Here is a 27,385-nt window from a genome sequence, read left to right as displayed (position 1 = left end):
CCTGGAAATTATATACTGTGGATTCTATATATTATAAAGCTATTATTTGCTGGGTCCTGTAACTTTATAAACATATTTGATGATCATATGAGCATTGCTTCTGCTAAATGTTTTATATGATTTTATTTTATTAGCTATGTATATGATGAGATGGGAAACATTTATTTTGTTACAAATAAACTGACTATTTAAACCGAAGACCATAAAGAACTGAAATACTTGATGTGAAGGGAAACGCACAGTGCCATAGCAGACCACTCTGTCAACAGTAAAACTTTTTTATATTCCTTTAATTTCATTTGAGTATGCCAGGGTTCAAAGTATAGTGCTAGATAATACTGATATGAGGTGTAGTGGGATTCACGGAGAAACGGAAAACTACATTAATAGTTAGTCTTAAGATTAGAGCAAAGTTAAATGCAGCAGTTGTAATTACAGCTTGTTAATAAAGAGTCCTTGTTATATGTTAAATATTAAGTAATAAAAACTTTGCAATCTGCCTTTATTTATATGCAAAGGTTTGAACTAATTAATCATTTGTTAGAGTTTGGATGAACTTATTTCTACTAATAGCCTAGATCAGCTTTCACCATGTTCTCGCTCAGTGAACATCACTTATACAGCAGTTCTAATAAACAGGTCAGGACCTCTCTATGGTCACTGTGTATCTGTGGAGGTGGCTAAACAATTTCAACATGTGACGTTCTACCTATGTTTATGGGGCAGGTTATGTATTTCTTCTATGTTTCTGCTCTGGATGGTGTTGTTTCTCAACAGGTAATGGCAATTTGTTTTGTTACATTAGGAAATCTGATCATTTTTTATTACTTTATCATGCATACATATATAGACCTAAATTCTAAAAGAAAATAACTAGATTTATTTACCAGTGCTGCAGGCAGAGAAATGTTGTTTTGTTTAAAACGTGTAAACTTTGTTTCTTATTTTCTAACATCACCGGGTGGACCTTTGAAAGGTAAAATACTTTAAACTCAAAAGAAAATGAAGTTTGCATTAAAAAATAATGTTGGGTAGTTTCTGCTTGTTATTTATTTTGTAAGAATCCATATGTTTATTTTGCTTTTAACAAGCTTGGCTGGTTTATCGATTTTCTTTATCATATCATGAAAACATTTTTCAGCTCATGGTTTATGTGGCAATGAGCGTGACAGAACAATTTCAGTCATATGAGATAATAGATCGGTTTTCTAACACCTTATTTTAACATTGCAGTAGTCATGCTCATTATCTCACGTAATTGCTTTATATATTTCCATATAGATTTAATAGTAAAAATGTTGCCATAGCTTATTTAAGTAATAATATCACTTTTTGCTATACTGTATGTTCTCCTAAACCATTCTACACTTGTCTATTGCATTTGGCAAAACATTAAAAGGACAATACTATCTTGAATAGCCATCAAGGGCCCTCATTCCGAGTTGATCGCTCGCTAGCTGCTTTTAGCAGCAGTGCAAATGCTAGGCCGCCGCTCTCTGGGAGTGTATCTTAGCTTAGCAGAAGTGCGAACGAAAGGATCGCAGCGCTGCTACAAAAAAAGATTGTGCAGTTTCTGAGCAGCTCAAAACTTACTCCTAGCTAGCGATCACTTCAGACTGTTTAGTTCCTGTTTTGACGTCACAAACACGCCCTGCGTTCGGCCAGCCACTCCCTTGTTTCCCCAGCCACTCCTGCATTTTTATCGGGCACACCTGCGTTTTTACACACACTCCCCGAAAACGGCCAGTTACCACCCAGAAACACCCACTTCCTGTCAATCACTCACGATCAGCAGTGCGATTGAAAAGCGTCGCTATACCTTGTGTGAAACTGTATAGTTTTGTGTGAAAGCTGAACAGGGCTTTATTATAAGGGCTTTTTTTAAAAGGGTTATGAAAATATTACAATATAGACTTACCCAGGACTTACCAGGACGAAAACAGACGGAAACAACCCACCGACAAAACAGAAAACATCATCCTATCCTTTCATTCCCAATCATCTGTGTATTTCAGCGTATGTAAAATTTTATCAACTAAAAACCTCATGACCTCTAAGAACAAAATGCAACCAATTTGGTAGACAACTATATACATTGTGATTTACATGTGATTGTACATACCTGTTTGTCACTTTGCTCTATAATGCACAGTTAACATACAGCAGAACACCACCAGTAAATAGGCACCTGCACTTTTAACTTGAACAGGTAAAACCCTACACTCTCAGCCTAGAAAACACTGGTTTCATCTCAAACTAACTATGTTCCACAAATTGATTTTCTGCATTGCTCTTCATGGAGTATTCATAAAGGCCATTGCATCATTCAGTCTCCCAGCAACTCAGCCCTCTGTACATATTGCCCCCTCAATTCTACACTCCCCTCTTATTAGCACTCATGAGCTTTTTACTTCCCTATACTCATTGACAATAACCTCTACAACCTCTCACCATAAAAAACTTTCACAAACCTCTGACACCCACATTTATCTCTCTCTTCTGCTTCTGATAGCTGGTGACATTTCACCAAATCCAGGACCCTGCCACTTGCATCACTCGCATTCACCTGATTCACAGCAACATAGAAATCCAGCTAACCTCATAAACATCACATGTCTTCCATCACCCTCCAGATCACTAAAATGTGCCTTATGGAATGCACGCTCTGTTTGTAACAAATTAACATCTATCCATGACCTCTTCATATCTAACAACATCAATCTGCTGGCTATAACAGAAACCTGGCTCACACAATCTGACACAGCCTCCCCTGCAGCACTGGCACATGGTGGTCTCCACTTTACACACACCTCCAGACCCGATAACCATAAAGGAGGAGGAGTTGGACTTTTACCTTCACAATCTTTTGCATATACTGTTCTACCACAGGTTCCATCACTCACATTTACATCATTTGAAGTACATTCCATTAGGGTTTACTCTCCTTTCTCTCTGCGTGTTGCAGCTATCTACCGCCCACCTGGGCATCCAAAACAATTTTTGGAAGATTTTTCTGCCTGGCTCCCTCAATTTCTATCCTCTGACATCTCCACCATTATCATGGGTGATTTCAATATTGCTATTGATTGTCCAAAATCTGCTGCGCATGCCTCCAAACTACTCTCTCTAACCTCCTCTCTTGGCCTCTCCCAATGGACTGACTCCTCTACTCATCAGGCGGGCCACTGCCTTGATCTAGTATTCACCAGACTAGGCTCCATCTCTGAACTCACTAACACTCCTTTCCCCCTATCAGATCACAACCTTATCACCTGCATGCTTTCCTCTGTTAATTCAAACCCTGTGTTGCGGAAGTTCTCCAATCTTCCTCAAACTCGCAGAAATATTAACACAATTAATCTTCAAGAACTTTCCACTTCACTCCAACAACTGCTTTCACCTATTTCTGCATTCACCTCTCCTGAGATGGCTGTATCACACCTTAATAAGACTCTAGAACTAGCCCTTGATGAAGTGGCTCCAGCTACCCATCACACTCCACGTAGGCCTAGATGTCAACCATGGCACTCCAAATTAACAAGACAACTACAAAAACTCACACGAAAACTTGAACGTCAGTGGCGTAAATCTCGTATTTCAAGTGACTTCCTCACATATAAGACAGTCTACCATTCTTATAAAAATGCCCTGGACATTGCCAAACAAACATATTTCCAAACTCTTATCTCTGCTCAAGCCTCTAACCCCAAACGACTCTTTAATACATTTAAATCACTTCTGAATCCTCCCGCACCTACCCCACCAGCCACTATCAAGGCACAGGATCTTGCTTCCTACTTCAAGGAGAAGATTGATAAGATCCGAGATGAAATGGTATGCTCTTCGGCAGCCAGTGACCTGCTCCGTTCTTTACCTGAACCCTCTGGCACTCTTTCTTCATTTGATCCCACAAATGAATATGAAGTATCATCACTCTTCTCATCCAGCTTCTCTACTACCTCTCCTCTTGATCCTTTACCCTCACAAATAAGTAAATCTCTGTCTCTGGTGCTCATCCCTACCTTAACTAACATCTGTAATCTCTCTCTCTCTACTGGTATTTTTCCTTCACTCTTCAAGCATGCAGTTATTACTCCCATTTTAAAAAAACAAAATTCTGACCCTAATGCTCTCTCAAACTACCGCCCTATCTCTCAGCTCCCTTGTCTCTCTAAGCTACTTGAGAGACTTGCCTACACTCGACTCACACACTTTCTTAACTCATACACTCTGCTGGACCCACTTCAGTCAGGCTTCCGTTCCCAACATTCCACAGAGACGGCACTGACTAAAGTGGTTAATGATTTGGTCACTACGAAGTCTAAAGGCCATTACTAACTACTTATTCTTCTAGATCTATCTGCTGCCTTTGACACTGTTGACCACTCTCTTCTCATACAAACACTACAATCCCTAGGTCTTAAAGACACAGCCCTTTCTTGGTTCCTCTCGTACCTATCTAATCGCTCCTTCAGTGTTCGCTTCTCTGAATCTACCTCCTCTTCGCTACCTCTTTCAGTTGGAGTACCGCAAGGTTCAGTCTTGGGTCCTCTGCTTTTCTCTATCTATACCTCATCTCTTGGTAAACTAATCAGCTCTTTTGGTTTTCAGTATCATCTGTACGCAGATGATACTCAAATCTACCTATCCTCCCCTGACTTGTCCCTATCTGTACTGGACCGTGTCACTGAATGCCTTTCTGCTATCTCATCCTGGATGACATCTCGCCACCTCAAACTTAATATTTCAAAGACAGAGTTAATTATATTTCCACCGGCCAATAGTAGGTACCAACCTGATATCTCTATCACTGTTGAAAACTCGACTATCTACCCTACCCCACAAGCTCGCTGCCTAGGTGTCATCCTTGACTCTGATCTGTCCTTTGTTCCCCACATTCAATCTGTCTCAAGATCATGTTACATGCATCTAAAAAACATATCCAAAATACGACCATACCTTACACAAGACACTGCTAAAACTCTAAGCCACGCTCTCATTATCTCCCGCATTGATTATTGCAATAGTCTCCTAACTGGTCTTCCCAAAACGAGACTCTCACCACTACAATCCATTCTGAATGCAGCGGCGAGGCTTATCTTCCTCGCTAGACGTTCATCGTCTGCAGATCCACTCTGTCAGTCCCTCCACTGGTTACCTGTATTCTACCGCATTCAATATAAAATACTTTTACTCACACACAAGGCCATTAACCAAACTGCACCAACATACATCACTTCGCTTATCACAAAATATCTCCCAACCCGACCTCTGCGCTCTTCACAAGACCTGCGTCTCTCATCCACACTCATTACTCGCTCCCACTCACGACTGCAGGACTTTCATCGGGCTGCACCCACTCTGTGGAATGCCCTACCACACACAATAAGACTCTCCTCTAGTCTCCAAACCTTCAAGCGTTCCCTCAAAACTCACCTCTTTAGGCAAGCGTATCAAATTCCTGAACCGCCCACATAACTTTCATAAACCTTGCTATCAAATTACATCCACTCTGTACAGTCCACACATATCCTCACATGTCTTCTCATTCTATGCAATAGATAGCACCTTTCCTTATGTACATATGCCTATAGATTGTAAGCTTGCGAGCAGGGCCTTCCTACCTCTATGACTGTTATCACCCAGTTTGTAATTGTTATTTCAAATTGTAAAGCGCAACGGAATTTGCTGCGCTATATAAGAAACTGTTAATAAATAAATAAATAAAGTACGTCGCGCGTGCGCAGGAATGCCGCTTTTTCACCTAATTGCCACGCTGCGACTGAAAGCAGCTAGCGAACAACTCGGAATGACCCCCAATATACAGATTAGGGGCCTATATATTAATATTCATGGTAGTTATATTGCAACAAGCTTTGACTTTTAAAAAAAAAAAAATTCTGTTGTACATATTAAGTGTAACTTGCTGGGACAGTAGTTGTGAAAACCACTGATGCTGCCAGTTACATCCTGGCCACATTGGAGGAGTCATTCATAATTTTGTAAGACTCCTCTGGAGACTATGACACGGCACATGCACACAGTGTCAGTTTCTGGAACCGGACAGAGACTGTGGGAGAGGGAAAATTACATAGGCGTTGCAATGTGTGTGGTGCACACGGGCCTCTAGGTCCAAGGGGCCCACACTGCACACACTGCATCCATATTGTTTTAATACCTTTCCGAAGTCCCACGATTCGTGCTGCAGCTGCGGCAAAAAAAATATTCTAAAAATGGCCACCGCGTATGCACAGTAGATAATTAGTCTATTGATCATGGCGGGAGCCATGTTTCTGGAGACCTGCGCATGCGCAAAAGACTCCGGCACAGTGCCAGAGCCTACGTCTCTTAAAACGACCCCAGAACATAAGATCCCTCTGCTAGAATGCATCTAAGAATGCCTGCACTCCACCTTGGGCTGTAGTGGGGTGTGTGTCAGTGAACCCAATTTTTAAAGGACATGTACAGTACAGTAGATACCGATGTAGCCAAGCTCAGCTTGGCTGTGATAAGGCATGCCTGCGACTCATTTGCCAGGGTGCATGCACACATTCACAGGCACGTACATATATTCATGCCTGCGATCCATAGACTTTACATTATGCGATCCCGAGTGCAAATAGTCACAGCCGGGCGCAGCTAGTTGCAACTGCTGAGTCTGGCTAGATCTGCACATCAGCACAGCAGGACGTTCCATCAGAATTTAGGACCATAATAAACTTCCTTTTTTTATATCATTTTTTAGCAAGTTTATTTCTGAAATAAACGTATTTCTTATAAACATTTTTAGATGTACTGTAATTGGAAAAGGCATAATGAACAAATAATGCCTATCTTTAAGGATATATAAAGAAAATTCACTTAAACATCACAACATGGAGTATGAGTCTCAGCTTAATCCCTGCATCTTCATATAAAAGTATAATCCATGATACAATAGTGCAGCAACAGCTGCAGAGTCAGTGATGGTGACGTATTTATGTAGGAACGGGACACAGCTGTGTTATACTGGTTTAGCTGGAATGTATGTGGATTTACTTCTCACAAATGACTAATAGCTTACTTTATTAATAAGCTTTATTTTCAGTAAACTTAAGTAACCATTTCCAAACGTATGCTAGAAAGATAACAATGTATTAAAATGGAAACAATATTTAGCAATTAGTGAGCTATCTATATCTACTGCATGATGTGTAAGTGATGAACTAGTAATACTTACATTACATTATTTATTTATTGTGAAACGTAATATCAATATCTTATCGGAGAAGCATATTATGAGAGCAGGTGGCCCGTGTGCAGTCTCCGTCCGGGGCCCCTCCTCTCTGGCAGGCAGCGGCATTGATAGTGACTCTGAGCACTAGGTGGTACACATGTTTCTGGGAAAATGGCACAGCAGCCATTTTTCCCTGCCCATTTTCTCTACTGGGCATGCTTTCCCGGAGACCCATGTACCATCTAGTTCTCAAAGTCACTGACACTGCTGCTGCCGCAGGACTACGGAGAGGTAAGTATTGAAAAATGGGTGTGCGGTGTGGGCCCCTCTAGAGCAACACACATACTGCTCCCATTATAGATATGCCACCATCTTATCATATATATATATATATATATATATATATATATATACACATACCTTTCTTTCTTCCCACTATGGACGATCTAAAAAGATTGTACCCTGCTTTAAAATGTATTCACACTTTTTCACTTTTTGCTTGGTTACAACAACAGGGAACAATGATGGATATAATTGAATTTATTTCCACTAATTAGAACAAAGTACTCGATATTGAGGCAAAAAATGTTTTACAGTGGTCCAACCATTTAAAAAATAAATAATTAGGAACAAACAACTGAAAAATAGTTTATTGGAGTCCACGTGTGTACCGGTAAGGAGAGTCACATGGTTGCAGCATAAATATGCCTTTTCCATCACCTCCTAAGGTACTGTAGTTAGTGCAATTCTAAGCAAAGACTAATTAAATATAGACAAAAGAACATTTCAGATCTGAAACAAGGTCATTGAGAAGTACTACTCAGGAAAATGGTACAAGAATATTTCCATGAGTTTAGAATATACCTCAGAGCACACTTTAGTTCAGGGCCGAAACTAGGGGGGGGCTAGGGGGGCAGGCGACCTGGGCGCCGGATTGGAGGGGGCGCCGAGACCCCCTAACACCCGCCGCGGCACTTTTATAACGTTGAAACCCCCTTCTCCCGAGTGCCCAGCTCGGGGGGCGGGGTTTCGCGGAATGACGCGATTGCGTCGTGACGTCACGGCGCAAACGCGTCATTCCACGAAACCCCGCCGGAGGAGGGAGAAGGGGGAGCCGCGCAGACCGGACGAGGAGGGAGAGGCGGCTGAAGAGCGGCGAGAACCGCTTCAAATGTAAGTCAGCCCCTCTCCCTTCCTCCCTCTCTCTCTCCCTCCACCACCGTCCTGCCGCAATGTGTAAAATGGGGACCTGTGCCTGCCCCAATGTGTAAAATGGGGACCTGTGCCTGCCTCAATGTGTAAAATGGGGACACTTTTTCCTGCCACAATGTGTAAAATGGGGACACTTGCCAGCGTACTGTGTAAAATGGGGAGCTGTGCCTGCCTCAATGTGTAAAATGGGGACACTTTTTCCTGCCGCAATGTGTAAAATGGGGACACTTGCCAGCGTACTGTGTAAAATGGGGACCTGTGCCTGCCGCAATGTGTAAAATGGGGACACTTGCCAGCGTACTGTGTGAAATGGGGACCTGTGCCTGCCGCAATGTGTAAAATGGGGACACTTGCCAGCGTACTGTGTGAAATGGGGACCTGTGCCTGCCGCAATGTGTAAAATGGGGACACTTGCCAGCGTACTGTGTAAAATGGGGACCTGTGCCTGCCGCAATGTGTAAAATGGGGACACTTTTTCCTGCCGCAATGTGTAAAATGGGGACCTGTGCCTGCCGCAATGTGTAAAATGGGGACACCTTTTCCTGCCGCAATGTGTAAAATGGGGACCTGTGCCTGCCGCAATGTGTAAAATGGGGACACTTTTTCCTGCCGCAATGTGTAAAATGGGGACACTTTCCTGCCGCAATGTGTAAAATGGGGACACTTGCCAGCGTACTGTGTAAAATGGGGACACGTGCCTGCCGCAATGTGTCAAATGGGGACACTTTTTCCTGCCGCAATGTGTAAAATGGGGACACTTGCCAGCGTACTGTGTAAAATGGGGACACGTGCCTGCCGCAATGTGTAAAATGGGGACATTTTTTCCTGCCGCAATGTGTAAAATGGGGACACCTGTCTGCCGCAATGTGTAAAATGGGGTCACCTGTCTGCCGCAATGTGTAAAATGGGGACACTTTTTCCTGCCGCAATGTGTAAAATGGGGACACCTGTCTGCCGCAATGTGTAAAATGGGGTCACCTGTCTGCCGCAATGTGTAAAATGGGGAATGGGGACACTTGCCTGTCGTACTGTGTAAAATGGGGACACTTTTTCCTGGATATAAAATTCATGTTAGAAAAGGCAATTTTTCAGGTAAAAAAGTTCTGAAAGAGATATATATATATATATATATATATAATATTTTTATTCATGTATTTATTTATTTTAATTGTTTTTATTATTATTTTTATTTATTTACTGTAAAAGAATTTTTTTTTTTTGCCGGGGGGGAGGGGGGGGGGGGGGTGTCAAATGACTACCTTGCCCCGGGTGACAAAAATCCTAGTTTCGGCCCTGCTTTAGTTCATCATAAAAAATGTAAATATGGAACAACTGCGAATATGACTAGAACAGGTCGCCCTCCAAAACTGAGAGGAGCTGTAGTAAGCGAAACCAACTAGATAGGCCAATGACGGTATCCGATCTATAGTGTCACGATTCGGGTAACTAAGCACACTTACTTACCATCCAAGTGCCTTCTCAGACTGTCCTTGCCAGTGCCGGATTTCCCATTAGGCACATGAGGCACGTGCCTATGGGCAGCACAGGCGGGTGCTTGGGGCCCAATGGGTCCCCGGGGGCCCGCAGAAAGGCTGCCGCTGATATAGAGTCTCTGCACACCAAATATCATTGCGATGCCAGTCAGTTCAGTACCTGATTTATGGGGACAACAGCTGCTCTCCTCTCCAGCCTGCGCGTGCCGCTCTGACTCACGAGTGCTGGGTGCTGCGTGTGACTTGCTATGTCAAACGCAGAAAGAGGAGCTGAGGAGAAAGGGGGATGCTGATGTGCGCACAGCGCTGCCATTGAAGGTAAGCAGAGGTGAGCTGCAGCTCTGATTACTGTGAAGGGCAGGGGGAGCGGGGTATGTGCAGGGGGGGGGGGGTCCACAGTAGAGGCAGGGTTCTGTCATGGCAGTGGGTGACTGGGTGGAGGACACTGGAAGGGAGTGATCATCACTTGCATCCATGTCATGTGACCTCTGTACAGCACAGGAAGATCACAAGGCCCATACAATCAGGAAAGTAGGAGAAGTAAGAGGAATGTGTTGCAAAGGTCCACAGAAGGTGCATGTAGGTGTGTTGGGGGGGGGGGGGGCGGATAATAATCCGCCACTGATCCCTGCGCTCCAAGCCTGGATTCTATCTGCGCTGTCTGCATGCAGTGCGCTGCATGGCATCTCCACAGTCTCTCCTCAGCGATCCCGGTGACGCTGACATGACAGCTGCCCAGCATGCCGCTCCTGTCCTAGCGGATGGTGTCTCCTGCTCTCCGCGGCCTTTGCCGCCGCCATTACTATAAGCCTCAGCATGCTATCTACAAACAGACTTTTCCCTCCAGATTCAAACTTGGGTGCAGCCATGTTTGAGTGGGTCACATGACTTTCCACAGCCAATACGCTGCACACACTATCCTTTCTAATTGCCCAGCCAATCCCTACTTCCCAGTAGGTATAAGTATCCTGAACAAGGACTCCTGGTTGTCAGTGCTATGGTTGTCTAACCCAGTGTTGGAAGTCTCTGCATTCTGTGGTTATTTCTGCTTGCTGACTCCAGGTGTTCCAGCTCCTGTGACCTTGCTCCACTTAAGGAGACCTGCACCAGTTTCCATCCTGTGGTGCCGCCTGACTCCATCCTGTTCCATCATCGATTCCAGTTACCATCAGTGTCCTAACATCAACCTGTGTTACCATCAGGGTTCCAACAATGACTTCTGTTGCCATCAATATTCCAACATCAACCTCTGCTACCATTGGTGTGCTTCCATCGAGCTCTCACCATCTGTACCAGTTCCACTCAGCATCCTCGGCAGTCCGTCCAGCTCTCAGCCTACCTCGGTGCTCTGCCATCATCTCCCACTTCCAGTGTTTCATCTCCTGGTCAGTATCGGTTCATCTCTTCAGTACAGTGGTTAGCTGTTTTCTTCTATGGACTTTACCAACATTGTGTCTTCCAAGACAATACCATATTGATGCCATACTACGCCTAAAAGCATACTACATTACTACCGTATTTGAGGAACTTTACTGCATTGAGTACACTGTGATTACTATAGAGAAAAGAGGTACTCCAAACTGCGCTTTGCAAATTACAGTGGCTGCCTGTGTTTGTCAAAAGAATCCTTCACCAAGACTCTATACCAGGGGTGGGGAACCTCAGGCCCGAGGGCCGTATAAGGCCCTCAAAGCCACTTGATCCGGCCCGGCCAGGCTCACCTAAACGAGAGGAGATGCAGAGCGCCCGCTGAGATTTTACGACCAGCGGGAGCCCAGCTCCTCAGCAGCAGCCGGAGGCAGGAGCTCACTCCTGAGCTCCAGCTTCTGGCTCAAGCAGTGTACATGTGTGGCTGTGCGGTGCTATGGGAGAGACGGCATGACATCTCCCATAGTTTCGAGGAGAGGGAGGGCAGCGGTCCGGAAGAAGGAGCAGGGCTGGTGAGCATTGTGGTTTTTTTTCTTTCTTTTAATGTGTGTGTGTGTAAGCGGCACTACTAGGGGGCATATTTAATGGGGCATAACTACAGGGGGCATATCTAATGGGGCATAACTACAGGGGACATATTTAATGGGGCATAACAACTGACGGGGCATATCTTATGGGCCAAAACAACTGACAGTGGGCATATCTAATGGGGCATAACAACTGACTGGGGGCAAATCTAATTGGGCATAACAAGTGACTGGGGGCATAACTACTGACTGGGGGCAGGCTAATTTTTAAGTTGATAATTTTTGTATGGCCCCCGAAGGATTTTATAAATATCCAAACGGCCCTCGGTAGAAAAAAGGTTCCCCACCCCTGCTCTATACACACATAGTAGAACCAAACAGAGTGAAAAACATGTGGCGCTACTGTAAATCAAGTGCACCTCTTACAGATAAAAAGAGGAATGCTCACACATAATAAACAAAGATTAAAATACAGTACTCATCCTTTTGATGAATGGGATCACTTTCCCCACATTATCTAAAAAAAATAGTGCAACACTAGATGATGATCAGCCTTATAAATCCTTTTATTGGTTCCACTCACATAGATGTAAGAATACGGGCCCTCATTCCGAGTTGTTCGCTCGCAAGCTGCTTTTAGCAGCTTTGCACACGCTAAGCCGCCGCCTACTGGGAGTGAATCTTAGCTTATCAAAATTGCGAACGAAAGATTAGCAAAATTGCGAATAGACACTTCTTAGCAGTTTCTGAGTAGCTCCACACTTACTCGGCATCTGCGATCAGTTCAGTCAGTTTCGTTCCTGGTTTGACATCACAAACACACCCAGCGTTCGGCCAGACACTCCTCCGTTTCTCCAGCCACTCCCGCGTTTTTCCCAGAACGGTAGCGTTTTTTCGCACACACCCATAAAACGGCCTGTTTCCGCCCAGAAACACCCACTTCCTGTCAATCACATTACGATCACCAGAACGAAGAAAAAACCTTGTAATGCTGTGAGTAAAATACCTAACTGCATAGCAAATTTACTTGGCGCAGTCGCACTGCGAACATTGCGCATGCGCATTAGCAACTAATCGCTCCGTTGCGAGAAAAATATAACGAGCGAACAACTCGGAATAACCACCATGATCCTCATACGATGCTGTTCCACACTTCAAAATACTGCACTGGAAGTCTGGAGGCTTAGAGAGATAGATATATAGTGCAATACAGTCTTATACCAAACAAAAAAAGTAATAGACAATTGCACTCACATAGGAAATAACAATAAAAGCATATATCACCAAATAACTGGTGCTCCCAGTTGGAAATCCGCTGTTCAAGAGTCCCAGAAACCTGCTGCTGCCAGATGGAAAAAAGCAAGGCGAGTTCCCTCAGTTCCTGGTACTGTGGATGATCAGGGCCGGCTCCAGGCATGTTCGAATAGAGCGGCCGCGCAGGGTGCCACCCTTAATGGGTGCCGCGCGCTGGCGCCGCCATATTCGTACCTGGAGCCGACCCTGCTGTGCAGCTCTCCCCGGCCTTTAACTGTGGTGCGCGACGTCAGACGCCGGCGCCGCGCGCATAGAGCACACCACCGTTAGAGTCGTCCAGTCCCAAGCCTGCAGACAGCCACACTCCCCCTCCCGCGCAGCGCGCATCGATCACACCACCGTTGGAAGAGTCCTCCGGTCCCGGCCCGCGCCCTCTGACAACAGCACTCCCTCCCTCCCGCGCCGCAGGTATTGTGGGGGGCATTTATGGATCTGTCACTGTGGGGTCATATCTGCACTGTGGGGCCATCTGCACTGTGGGGGCATTTATGGATCTGTCACTGGGGGCATATCTGGTACTGTGGGGCCATCTGCACTGTGGGGGCATTTATGGATCTGTCACTGTGGGGGCATATCTGGCACTGTGGGGTCATCTGCACTGTGGGGGCATTTATGGATCTGTCACTGTGGGGGCATATCTGGCACTGTGGGGTCAGCTGCACTGTGGGGGGCATTTATGTATCTTGCACTGTGGGGGCATTTATGTATCTGGCACTCTGGGGGCATATCTGCACTGTGGGGGCATATCTGGCACTGTGGGGTCATCTGCACTGTGGGGGCATTTATGGATCTGTCACTGTGGGGGCATATCTGGCACTGTGGGGTCATCTGCACTGTGGGGGCATTTATGGATCTGTCACTGTGGGGGCATATCTGGCACTGTGGGGTCAGCTGCACTGTGGGGGGCATTTATGTATCTTGCACTGTGGGGGCATTTATGTATCTGGCACTATGGGGGCATATCTGCACTGTGGGGGCATATCTGGCACTGTGGGGTCATCTGCACTGTGGGGGCATTTATGGATCTGTCACTGTGGGGGCATATCTGGCACTGTGGGGTCATCTGCACTGTGGGGGCATTTACGGATCTGTCACTGTGGGGGCATATCTGGCACTGTCGGGTCAGCTGCACTCTGGGGGGCATTTATGTATCTTGCACTGTGGGGGCATATCTGCACTGTGGGGGCATTTATGTATCTGGCACTGTGGGGGCATATCTGGCACTGTGGGGGCATATCTGCGCTGTGGGGGCATTTATGTATCTGCACTGTGGGGGCATTTATGTATCTGGCACTGTGGGGGCATTTATGTATCTGGAACTGTGGGGGCATATCAGCACTGTGGGGGCATTTATGTATCTGGCACTGTGGGGGCATTTATGTATCTGGCACTGTGGGGGCATTTATGTATCTGGCACTGTGGGGGTATATCTGCACTGTGGGGGCACTTATTTATCTGGCACTGTGGGGGCATTTATTTATCTGGCACTGTGGGGGCATTTTTGTATCTGGCACTGTGGGGGCATTTTTGTATCTGGCACTGTGGGGGCATTTTTGTATCTGGCACTGGGGGCATTTTTGTATCTGGCACTGTGGGGGCATTTTTGTATCTGGCACTGTGGGGGCATTTATGTATCTGGCACTGTGGGGGCATTTATGTATCTGGCATTGTGGGGGCATTTATGTATCTGGCACTGTAGGGGCATATCTGCACTGTGGGGGCATTTATTTATCTGGCACTGTGGGGGTATATCTGGCACTGTGGGGGCATTTTTGTATCTGGCACTGTGGGGTCATATCTGCACTGTGGGGGCATTTATGTATCTGGCACTGTGGGGGCATTTATGTATCTGGCACTGTGGAGGCATTTATGTATCTGGCACTGCTGGGGGGGCATTTATGTATCTGGCACTGTGGGGACATATCTGGCACTGTGTGGCCATTTATGTATCTGGCATTGCTGGGGTGCATGTCATGTGTATCTGGCACTGCTGGGGGGCATGTCACGTGTTGCTGGCACTGCTGGGGGGCATGTCACGTGTTGCTGGCACTGCTGGGGGGCATGTCACGTGTTGCTGGCACTGCTGGGGAGCATGTCACGTGTAGCTGGCACGGCTGGGGAGCATATCATGTAGTGTTCCCGCTAGGCAATGTGTCTCAGTGCTCTGCCTGGCGCAAAGTGTCTCAGTGCTCTGTCTGGCGCAATGTGTATTAGTTGCACTACTGTGTGGTGTAATGCGAATTGCCACTATTATGTGGCCACGCACCTTCCCCACGAAGCAATGCCCCTAAATTTTTGCCCATTCTTTAGCATGTAGGTAGGGGAGCACCAAGCATTACAGTATGTACATCATTTTGCCCTCCTAACTTCAAAATGTGCCCTCCCTGTGATCAGCACCCTGCCCTAAAAAGTGAACACTATCATGTGTAGCTGGCACTGCTGGGGGGTATATTGTGTGTAGCTGGCACTGCTGGGGGGCATGTCATGTGCAGCTGGCACGGCTGCGGGGCATGTCATGTGTAGCTGGCACGGCTGCGAGGCATGTCATGTGTAGCTGGCACTGCTGCGGGACATGTCATGTGTAGCTGGCACGGCTGCGAGGCATGTAATGTGTAGCTGGCACTGCTGCGGGACATGTCATGTGTAGCTGGCACTGCTTGGGGGCATATCATAGCTAGCTGGCACTGCACATTATGTTTATCTGACACTATACTGGAGACATTGTGTGTAAGGAACACTACTGTGGCTTTTATGTGTACGGCTGCTAATTGTGTGCGTAGAGGGGATGTGAAAATATATTTATAGTCTGATAATATGAAGTGACAAGACCACGCCCACTTTTCCGGAGGCCACGCCCACTTTTTCTGGATCGCGCGCGCTTGGGAGTGGGGCGCTTTTACATTTTCTCGCTCAGGGTGCTGGTAGGCCTGGAGCCGGCTCTGTGGATGATTACTGCACAGGTTGTTGCTAACAGGGTCTCCTGATGCGGGGTCCAGCGGTAAATGTCACTTAGCTCAAACGCGTTTTCAGTCTTATGACCTTCATCAAAAGCAGGGGACACACTAACAAACATCCCCTTTATATACCCACACTTGATGAACTTCATACAATGCACCTGAGTCAATAAACAATGATCCGGTATCCAGACCAGAAGTACGTTTCCCAGAAGTGACGCTTGCATTCCACAAAATACCCCGAGTGGTATTGCAATGTCCTGGCCGGAAGTGCATCACTGGAAGTGACGTTCGCGTTTCATGTCTGTTGTGAAACTTCCTATTTGCGTTCCACCACTTAAGGAGCAATTGATGATACAGAGAACACGATTTATTGGCTCTGAAAGATGACAATAGATCCACATTGTATCCAAGCTGATGGACTATTGACAATATTGTATAAGATGTAATTTCATCACTTCAATGACATCTCCAATATATGTATATATAAAACATAATAAAACAGAGGTTACAATATTACAGTGTTATCTCTTTATAAACAACAATCAGAGCCGGCCCTAGGCATAGGCAAACTAGGCAATTGCCTAGGGCATCTGCTATGCCTAGGGGCACAAGCAGCTTCTGCTGATTAAAATGATATGCGGCATGCCTATATTCTGTGCGTAGCATTTCATATGAAGATACAGCCACAGTTGCACACAGTATATAGACATGCCGCATATAATTTTAATCAGCAGAAGCTGCTTGTGCATCCTAGCCACATAGCAATGCAAATAAGATGCATTTTCATAAAAAATAGGCACCCGACGTTAGCAGAGCTGCCAGTTGACTCACGCCAGGAACTATATGTGTCATTATGTGTACAAGGACATTAATAATGTGTAACATATGTGTAAGGGGCACTATGTGTGTCATTATGTGTATAAGAGCACTAATAATGTGCGGCATATGTGTTAAGGAAATTATGTGTATAAGGGCATTAATAAGGGTTGGCATAATGTGTAAGGTGCATTATGTTTATAAGGACATTAAATAATGTGTGTCATATGTGTAAGGGGCATTACTGTGTGGTATTATGTGTCTAAATGCATTACCAATGTGTGGCATTATGTGTATAAGGTGCTCTACTGTGTGGCGTAACGTATAGAAAGGGCACTACTGTGTGGTCTAATGTGAATAAAGAGCAATATGGTGTGGTGTAATGTGAATAAGGAGCAATATGGTGTTGTGTAATGAGAATAAAGAGCAATATGGTATGGTGTAATGTGAATAAGGAGCAATTCAGTATTATGTTATGTGAATGAGGGACACTACTGTGAGGAGTAACGTATATAAGGTAAAGTGACACTACTGTGTGATGTAATGTGAATAAGGGACACTATCGCATGATAAATTGTGAATAAAGTTGCACTACTGTGAGGCATAATTTGAATTGGGGGTACTATTGTGTGGCCATGCCCCTTGCCAGCAAAAACACATACCTTTTTGGGCTGTGCGCCGAATGTGCACACTGTTCTTATTTAAATTACAGGGGGTAAGAAAAAAAAAAGGACTGCTATGGGTGGGGGGTGATGGTGCTGGGAAAGGGGTGCAGGGTCAGAGGCGGAACTAGCGGTGGTGCTAGGGGGCACCAGACAAAATCTTGCCTAGGGCATCATATTGGTTAGGGCCGGCTCTGACAACAATGTACATATAAAATAGAGATAAGCATAAAAAATATATAATATATAAAACATATCCATCTGCATGACAAACAAAATATACAATAAACGACCATAAGAGAGGAATAGAAGGAGCTTATATTACTTTAGGACTGCAGGAACCACTTTAGTTTGAAATCGCTGTTCAAGCCATGTTGAATTAAAGTTCCCAACTTATAGATCCAGCGCATCTCTGATTTTGCAAGCCTTACATCAATGTCTTTATTACGCCAAGTTGGACTTATCTGTTGAATTCCCCAAAATGATTTTATTGAACATGGGCTACATCCATGTATCTGTTTAAAATGGGTAGAAAGAGAATGCGTCTCTACACCCTTTTTAATATTATACAGGTGTTCTTATAGTCTTGTTTTTAGAAGAGATGAGCGGGTTCGGTTCCTCGGAATCCGAACCCGCCCGAACTTCAGCTTTTTTTACACGGATCCGAGCGACTCGGATCTTCCCGCCTTGCTCGGTTAACCCGAGCGCGCCCGAACGTCATCATGACGCTGTCGGATTCTCGCGAGGCTCGGATTCTATCGCGAGACTCGGATTCTATATAAGGAGCCGCGCGTCGCCGCCATTTTCACACGTGCATTGAGATTGATAGGGAGAGGACGTGGCTGGCGTCCTCTCCATTTAGATTAGAAGAGAGAGAGTGAGATTGAGACAGAGACACTTGATTTACTGGAGCTTAGGAGTACTAGAGAGTGCAGAGTTTACTAGTGACTGACCACTGACCAGTGACCACCAGTGCAGTTTTATTAAATATAATCCGTTCTCTGCCTGAAAAAAACGATACACAGTGACTCAGTCACATACCATATCTGTGCTCAGCCCAGTGTGCTACATCATCTATGTATAATATCTGACTGTGCTCACACAGCTTAATTGTGGGGGAGACTGGGGAGCAGTTATAGGTTATAGCAGGAGCCAGGAGTACATACATATTATTAAGATTAAACAGTGCACACTTTTGCTGCAGGAGTGCCACTGCCAGTGTGACTGACCAGTGACCTGACCACACTGACCACCAGTATAGTATACTATATTGTGATTGCCTGAAAAAGTTACACACTCGTCGTGTGACTTGTGTGGTGTTTTTTTATTCTATAAAAAACTCATTCTGCTGACAGACAGTGTCCAGCAGGTCCGTCATTATATAATATATACCTGTCCGGCTGCAGTAGTGATATATATATATTTTTTATATCATTATTTATCATCCAGTCGCAGCAGACACAGTACGGTAGTTCACGGCTGTAGCTACCTCTGTGTCGGCACTCAGCAGTCCATCCATAATTGTATACCACCTACCCGTGGTTTTTTTTTTCTTTCTTCTTTATACATACTACATCTCATTATCATCCAGTCTATATTAGCAGCAGACACAGTACAGTACGGTAGTCCACGGCTGTAGCTACCTCTGTGTCGGCACTCGGCAGTCCATCCATAATTGTATACCACCTACCCGTGGTTTTTTTTTTCTTCTTTATACATACTACATCTCATTATCATCCAGTCTATATTAGCAGCAGACACAGTACAGTACGGTAGTCCACGGCTGTAGCTACCTCTGTGTCGGCACTCGGCAGTCCATCCATAATTGTATACCACCTACCCGTGGTTTTTTTTTCTTTCTTCTTTATACATACTACATCTCATTATCAACCAGTCTATATTAACAGCAGACACAGTACAGTACGGTAGTCCACGGCTGTAGCTACCTCTGTGTCGGCACTCGGCAGTCCGTCCATAATTGTATACCACCTACCCGTGGTTTTTTTTTCTTTCTTCTTTATACATACTACATCTCATTATCATCCAGTCTATATTAGCAGCAGACACAGTACAGTACGGTAGTCCACGGCTGTAGCTACCTCTGTGTCGGCACTCGGCAGTCCATCCATAATTGTATACCACCTACCCGTGGGTTTTTTTTCTTTCTTCTTTATACATACTACATCTCATTATCAACCAGTCTATATTAGCAGCAGACACAGTACAGTACGGTAGTCCACGGCTGTAGCTACCTCTGTGTCGGCACTGGGCAGTCCGTCCATAATTGTATACCACCTACCCGTGGTTTTTTTTTCTTTCTTCTTTATACATACTACATCTCATTATCATCCAGTCTATATTAGCAGCAGACACAGTACAGTACGGTAGTCCACGGCTGTAGCTACCTCTGTGTCGGCACTCGGCAGTCCATCCATAATTGTATACCACCTACCCGTGGTTTTTTTTTCTTTCTTCTTTATACATACTACATCTCATTATCAACCAGTCTATATTAGCAGCAGACACAGTACAGTACGGTAGTCCACGGCTGTAGCTACCTCTGTGTCGGCACTCGGCAGTCCGTCCATAATTGTATACCACCTACCCGTGGTTTTTTTTTCTTTCTTCTTTATACATACTACATCTCATTATCAACCAGTCTATATTAGCAGCAGACACAGTACAGTACAGTAGTCCACGGCTGTAGCTACCTCTGTGTCGGCACTCGGCAGTCCATCCATAATTGTATACTAGTATCCATCCATCTCCATTGTTTACCTGAGGTGCCTTTTAGGGTCGCTTATCTTACTCACACAGCTACCTCATTGCGCCTCTTTTTTTCTTTGCGTCATGTGCTGTTTGGGGAGGGTTTTTTGGAAGGGACATCCTGCGTGACACTGCAGTGCCACTCCTAGATGGGCGCGGTGTTTGTGTCGGCCACTAGGGTCGCTTATCTTACTCACACAGCGACCTCGGTGCAAATTTTAGGACTAAAAATAATATTGTGAGGTGTGAGGTATTCAGAATAGACTGAAAATGAGTGGAAATTATGGTTTTTGAGGTTAATAATACTTTGGGATCAAAATGACCCCCAAATTCTATGATTTAAGCTGTTTTTTAGGGTTTTTTGAAAAAAACACCCGAATTCAAAACACACCCGAATCCGACAAAAAAAATTCGGTGAGGTTTTGCCAAAACGCGGTCAAACCCAAAACACGGCCGCGGAACCGAACCCAAAACCAAAACACAAAACCCGAAAAATTTCCGGCGCTCATCTCTAGTTTTTAGGCACCTGGTAGTGTTGCCTATATATACTAGTCCACAATGGCATTCAATAGCATATATTAAATTCTTTGAATTGCACGTTATAAATTCTTTAATGTTATATTTAATACCCTTCACTTCAAATTCTTTTATTTTGCTGCTTCCTTTAGTGGCTCTACACGTTACACATGGCGCATCGATGAAAACCTTGAGTGCACACACTACTTCTTTTGGACACTTCTATGGAACTGTGTACAAGCTTATCTTTTAGATTACTCGACCTTCTATATATAAATCCAGGTTTATCAGGCAAAATATTGGCAATAATAGGATCTTTTTTTAAGGACCTTCCAACGTCTTTTGAAGACATATTCGATCTCTTTATGCTGTGAATTATAGTCAGATATGAACAACCATTGAGTTTTTTTTTCAGTTTTGTTTTTATTTATATTTCTGCTGCGGGGTACACTGGGCTCCACAAGGAAAGACATAGGGGGTGTAGAGTGGGATCTTGATCCGAGGCACCAACAGGCTCAAAAGCTTTGACTGTTCCCAGAATGCATAGCGCCGCCTCCTCTATAACCCCGCCTCCCTGCACAGGAGCTCAGTTTTGTAGTTGGTGCCGCAGATAGCAGGCACATAACAGAGGGGCTGCTCTGGGCAGCCCTGAGAAGAGCTTTTTAAGAAGAAAAGTGAAGACTTCAAGGGCTGCAGCAGTGTGCATATGTCTTTTGACATTCACTGCTGCAGCTCCATCTCTCCCCAGCGGCGCTGTACACTCCCGAGCCCTGGTTGCCGGGTAACTACAGCAGGAGGCTCCGGTTTTCTTCCATGGTCAGGCACACACGACGGGGGCTCTCCGGGATCGCGTGGCCGCGCTTCGGGAGGTGGTGAGTGGGTCCCGCTTGGGGGACCCTACTTTATTGCGATCCGGCGCGGTCAGTGGGAGGCGGGCCGAGCGCGCTGGCGGTGGACACTGTGGCAGTACAGGCGATCCCACTAGATCACCAGAGCATGGGTGCAGGTCAGGTTTTCCCTTAAAACCATTTTAATAGTAGCGCACAGTACCCGGTGGTTTTGCCAGCAGGGGGATAAGGCTTAGACCTGGAGCCCCTCCCCCAGCCCCAGGGCACCATTTCCCACAAATGTTCCCGCCCTGGAGCTGCATATCTGTCTCTTCCTCACTCCCTGTCAGTGTCTGGGTGCCATTTCTCTCAGCTACACTGTTCCTGGGATTGCTTGGGCAAATCCTCCTGTGTAAAGCCGCCTGGTTGTCAGCGCTGTGACTTTACATGACACTTAAGTATTCTACCTGCCTATTAGACAGTGTTAGTTAAGAAAGAGTGCATTTAGTGAGGGTTTTCTAGTACAATTACCCTGTGATATACATCCAGTTCTTACCGTGCAGTGTTATATCTATTGACTACATAGCTATATAAGCTGGTCCAGTGCAGTATTATTGTTAGTAATAACCTTTGCATTGTACAACTGTGACTATATGTGTGTGCATTAGCTTGCTGAGTGGTATCCATTTCGTGTCTCTCACTCAACTTGCATACCCTCCAACATTTTACACAGAAAAATCGGTACAAATCCGAAAAGGGGGCGTGGCCGCGGGTAAAGGGGGCGTGGCCACGCCCCTTTTCCTATACTTTCAATGGAAGTTTGGAGAGCCAAAAATCGGTACAGACCATGAAAAAAAGGTACTGTACCTATTAAAAAGGTACAGTTGGAGGGTATGAACTTGCTATCCCTATATTCTGAGGGGGCTTGGTGCGTCAGGTTTTATATTTATATAGGATTTTCACAAGATATACTTTAATACGTATTTTTCTCTGTGATTTTAATCAGCATATCTCTCCTTTATCTCTGCTTGTGCTGACTACACTGCGCAGGGGTTTGGGTAAGAGGTATTGTGCTGCTGCCAATTGTACTGTGTTACCTGATACTGCAAGTTATATCATGTCTGCTTCTGAAGGTAACGATTCTGGGGCGGAACACACTGCAGGTGTTGCTGAAGCCACAGATCCATATGAGGAGAATATAGCAGCTGTGGGCTCTGGTTCTGGTGGCTTCTTGCCCCCCAGTGGGACTGTGGCAACGGAGGTCCATAATGACCCACCGTGGGCTGCTTTTTCCACGCTTCTGCATACGCTAGTTAATAAATTAAACACCCCCTATGGGACCTCCTATGCCGGTGCAACCGTATGTGGTCCCTGCAGCTAACCCGCCGTGGGCGGACAATTTATCTGCTCCATTGAAGAAGTTGAACCAGTCCCTGACTACTAAAAAGTCTGACCCTCCCTCGCCCAAGCCCAAGGGGTCCTCTAAGCGAGCTCTTATCTCCTCACAATCCACTGCTGTCACTGACACCTCGTCTGATGAAAATGGCACTTATACTGACCCCACAGATTCTGACACAGATACTGCTGATGGGGAGGGTAGTTCACATATGGATGTTCCTGATCTTTTGGAGGCTATTAAGTTGATTTTACAGATTACGGATGATCCCGAGCCATCCGTCCCTCCTAGGAAACCAGATAGGTTCAAGCGTCAGAAGGTGGTTAAACAAGTTTTACCTCACTCTGACCACCTAGTGGATATATGTCAGGAACCCTGGGAAAACCCGGGTAAGAAGTTTGTGCCTCAAAAGAAGATGCTGGCTCGCTATACCCTCGCGCCAGAGCTGTCTAAAAATTGGGAAACGCCTCCTCCAGTAGACTCACATGTGGCTAGGATGGTGGTTTCCTCAGCTCTACCTGTCACTACCGTCACATCTCTAAAAGAGCCTATGGATAAACGTGTGGAGGGTTGTCTGAAAGCGATTTACACCCTCACGGGTGCTGCACAAAGGCCCACTATTGCAGCAACATGGGCTGCAGAGGCTATTGAAGCATGGGCCTTGGAGTAAGAAGCTGAAATCTCTTCTGACCATGCTAGACAATGCTTGTCATATATTGTCACAGCTTCTCGCTATATTAAAGAGGCGGCTTCTGATGCTGGTATCCTAGCAGCCAAGGCCATCAGTCCTGGCTCGCCGGATTTTGTGGCTGAGATTCTGGTCTGTAGATCTGGACTCTAGAAAAACCCTGGAGGTACTCCCTTTCAAGGGAGATATTCTGTTTGGGGAGGACTTAAATAAGATTGTGACTGACTTGGCTACTGCCAAAACTGCCTGTCTGCCAAGTACCGCTCCTTCTGTGTTGAAGGCTAAAGGTACTTCCTTTCGCCCCTTTCGTCCTTCAGGTAAAGCAAAAGGTCAGGCGTACAACAAGCAGGCCCGCACTTCCAAACCTGGTAAGCCAAAGCCCAAAAGAGCCCCGGCGGCCCGGCAGCAAGCTTCCAAGACCGATAAGCCTGCCGCATGATGGGGCGGGCCTCCCCCTGGGGGATCCCAGGGTGGGGAGCCGGCTTCTAGGGTATACCCAGGAATGGTTGAAGACCACTTCAGATGCCTGGGTACGGGAAGTCGTCACTCGAGTTACGCCATAGCCTTCAAAAACCAACCCCCTCATCGATTTTGCCGGACAGATGTCCCCTTGGACCAGACAAAGGCAAACACTCTACATTCGGTGGTACAGACCCTCCTGGATACAGGAGTCGTAGTACAGGTGCCTCTTGCGCAGTGGGGCTGGGGGTACTATTCTCCGCTGTTTCTAGTCCCGAAACCGAATGGGTCCTCCCGGCCCATTCTCAACCTCAAGGCATTGAACAGGTTTGTGAAGGTTTCCAAGTTCCGTATGGAAACCCTTCGTTCTATAGTTCTGGCCTTGGAACCTGGGGACTACATGGTCTCCCTGGACATACAGGATGCTTACCTGCATATTCCTATAGCAACGTCACATCAGCAATACCTGAGGTTTGCGATTGGCAACCTCTATTACCAGTTTCGGGTGTTACCTTTTGTTTTAACTACAGCTCCGCGAGTCTTCACCAAAGTTATGGCGGTGATGACGGTGGTACGGTGATGATGTGTCCTCTGCCGTCAAGGGGTCAGGATACTGCCGTATCTGGATGACTTGTTAATCCTGGCAAATTCCCCAGAACTTCTCCTACGTCATCTGGATATGACTGTCCAGTTTCTACAAGCCCACGGGTGGCTCATCAACTGGAAGAAATCCTCCCTGGTCCCTGCTCAGAGCATGGTGCACCTGGGAGCGCTATTGGACACTCACAACCAGAGGTTGTTCTTGTCTCAGGAGAAAGTCCTGAAGCTTCAGGACAGGATTCGTTGCTTCCTTTCTCGTCCGCAAGTGTCGATACATTCAGCGATGCAGGTGCTTGGCCTCATGGTATCAGCATTCGACATGGTGGAGTATGCTCAATTCCATTCTCGCCCCCTCCAGAAGCTGATTCTAGCCAAGTGGGATGGCCTGCCTCACCGGATCAGGTCTCACATGATCTCATTGACTCCGGAGGTCCGTCTGTCGCTGCTCTGGTGGCTCCAGGACCGACGATTGTGCAGGGGCCGTCCATTCTGGATATCCAACTGGGTCCTGTTGACGACAGATGCCAGTCTAAGAGGTTGGGGCGCGGTGCTGGAGCAACACTCCCTTCAGGGTAGGTGGAACTAGGAGGAATCCCTCCTCTCGATCAACATTCTGGAATTGCGGGCGGTCTTCAATGCATTGAACCTGGCCCAGCATTTAATTCAGAACCGTCCTGTTCAAGTACAGTCGGACAGCGCCACCACAGTGGCTTACATAAATCATCAAGGCGGCACTCGAAGCCGTTTGGCAATGAAGGAAGTCTCACGGATTCTACATTGGGCGGAATGCCATGTACCGGCCATATCGCCAATATTCATTCCGGGAGTCCTGGTGGGAAGAGGACTTTCTCAGTCGTCAGGACGTACATGCTGGCGAGTGGGGCCTCCATCCAGAAGTGTTTCAACTCCTAGTGGAAAAGTGGGGCCTTCCAGACGTAGATCTGATGGCGTCTCGACACAATCACAAGGTTCCGGTCTTCGGAGCAAGGACAAGGGATCCTCAAGTAGCATTCGTGGATGAGCTGGCGGTGCCATGGAGGTTTCGGCTGCCGTATGTGTTCCCTCCGGTGTCACTCCTGCCCAGGGTAATTCGGAAGTTCAAGCAAGAAAAAGGAAATCTGCTTCTCATAGCTCTAGCGTGGCCCAGACGGCACTGGTTCTCAGACCTGCAAGGCCTATCGTCAGAGGGTCCAATTCTACTTCCACAACACCCAGACCTCCTCGTTCAGGGCCCCTGTGTCTATCAGGACCTAGCCCGGCTGTCTTTGATGGCGCGGCTCTTGAAGCTTCCGTCTTAAGGGCTAAAGGGTTTTCTGAGGCGGTCATTCAAACTATGTTGCGGGCCCGGAAACCGGCTTCGGCTCGGATTTACTATAGGGTCTGGCATTCTTACTTTGTTTGGTGCGCATCTAACGATTATGACGCTTCCAAGTTTAGTATAGCCAAGTTGTTGGCTTTTCTTCAGCAGGGCCTGGACTTAGGCCTGCGTCTGGCCTCCCTCAAGGTACAAATATCTGCCTTGTCGGTGTGGTTTCAGAGAAAAATTGTGACCTTACCTGATGTGCATACCTTTACTCAGGGTGTGTTGTTTATCCAACCTCCCTATGTCCCGCCTGTGGCTCCTTGGGACTTGTCGGTGGTTTTTGGAGGCGTTACAAGAGTCTCCGTTTGAACCTCTTGGTTCAGCTGATCTTAAGTGGCTTTCCCTTAAGGTGGTGTTTCTGCTGGCTATTGCTTCAGCTAGAAGAGTGTCGGATTTGGTTGCCTAGTCCTGTAGTTCCCCATATCTGATATTTCACCGTGACCGGGCGGTTCTTAGGACTCGTCCCGGATATTTACCTAAGGTGGTTTCTTCGTTCCACCTTAACCAGGAGATTGTGGTTTCGGCACTTGTTTCTCCTGATCTGTCTCCCAAAGAGCAGTCTTTGGATGTGGTACGGGCTCTCCGTATCTATGTGAAGAGAACTGCTTCTATTAGAAAACTGATTCTCTCTTTGTGCTGTTTGGATTTCACAAACGGGGCTGGCCTGCTCATAAGCAAACTTTGGCCAGATGGATTAGAATGGTGATTGCACATGCTTATGTGAGGACTGGTCTCTCGGCTCCTGCTCATATTACGGCCCATTCTACTCGGTCTGTTGGACCTTTTTGTTGGCCCGCCGTGGTGCGACCCTTGAACAATTGTGCAAGGTGGCTACGTGGTCCTCTGTGAACACGTTCATAAGGTTCTATGCCTTCGATACTGCTGCTTCCCAGGATACTTCCTTTGGACGCAGGGTTCTTGTGCCCACTACAGTGCGTCCCCTCCCATAAGGAACTGCTTTAGGACATCCCCTATGTCTTTCCTTGTGGAGCCCAGTGTACCCCGCAGCAGAAAATGAGTTTTATGGTAAGGACTTACCTTTGTTAAAACTCTTTCTGCGAGGTATACTGGGCTCCACAAGGCGCCCACCCTGACGCACTTAGCTTCTTTGGGTTGGTATGGCATTAGTCGCTGACACTTCTCCT

General features: G+C 46.2%; 1 protein-coding gene across 3 annotated transcripts in view; it reads left to right on the top strand.

Moving 5' to 3' along the window:
• Window positions 1-27,385, top strand: part of RNF182 (ring finger protein 182) — a 206,060-nt gene that overhangs the window by 138,916 nt on the left and 39,759 nt on the right. The window contains exon 1 of one of the 3 annotated variants that reach the window (XM_063924954.1): window positions 635-777. The exons of the other annotated variants lie outside the window; for them this stretch is intronic. The gene's annotated coding sequence lies outside the window, so the exon portion shown is untranslated. Of the gene's footprint in view, window positions 1-634; window positions 778-27,385 lie in introns of those variants that run through there. 3 annotated transcript variants of the gene reach the window in all.

The sequence above is a fragment of the Pseudophryne corroboree genome, chromosome 5 (assembly GCF_028390025.1).
Source record: "Pseudophryne corroboree isolate aPseCor3 chromosome 5, aPseCor3.hap2, whole genome shotgun sequence".
Taxonomy (NCBI): Eukaryota; Metazoa; Chordata; class Amphibia; order Anura; family Myobatrachidae; genus Pseudophryne; species Pseudophryne corroboree.
This window is presented reverse-complemented; position numbering and strand designations above follow the sequence as displayed.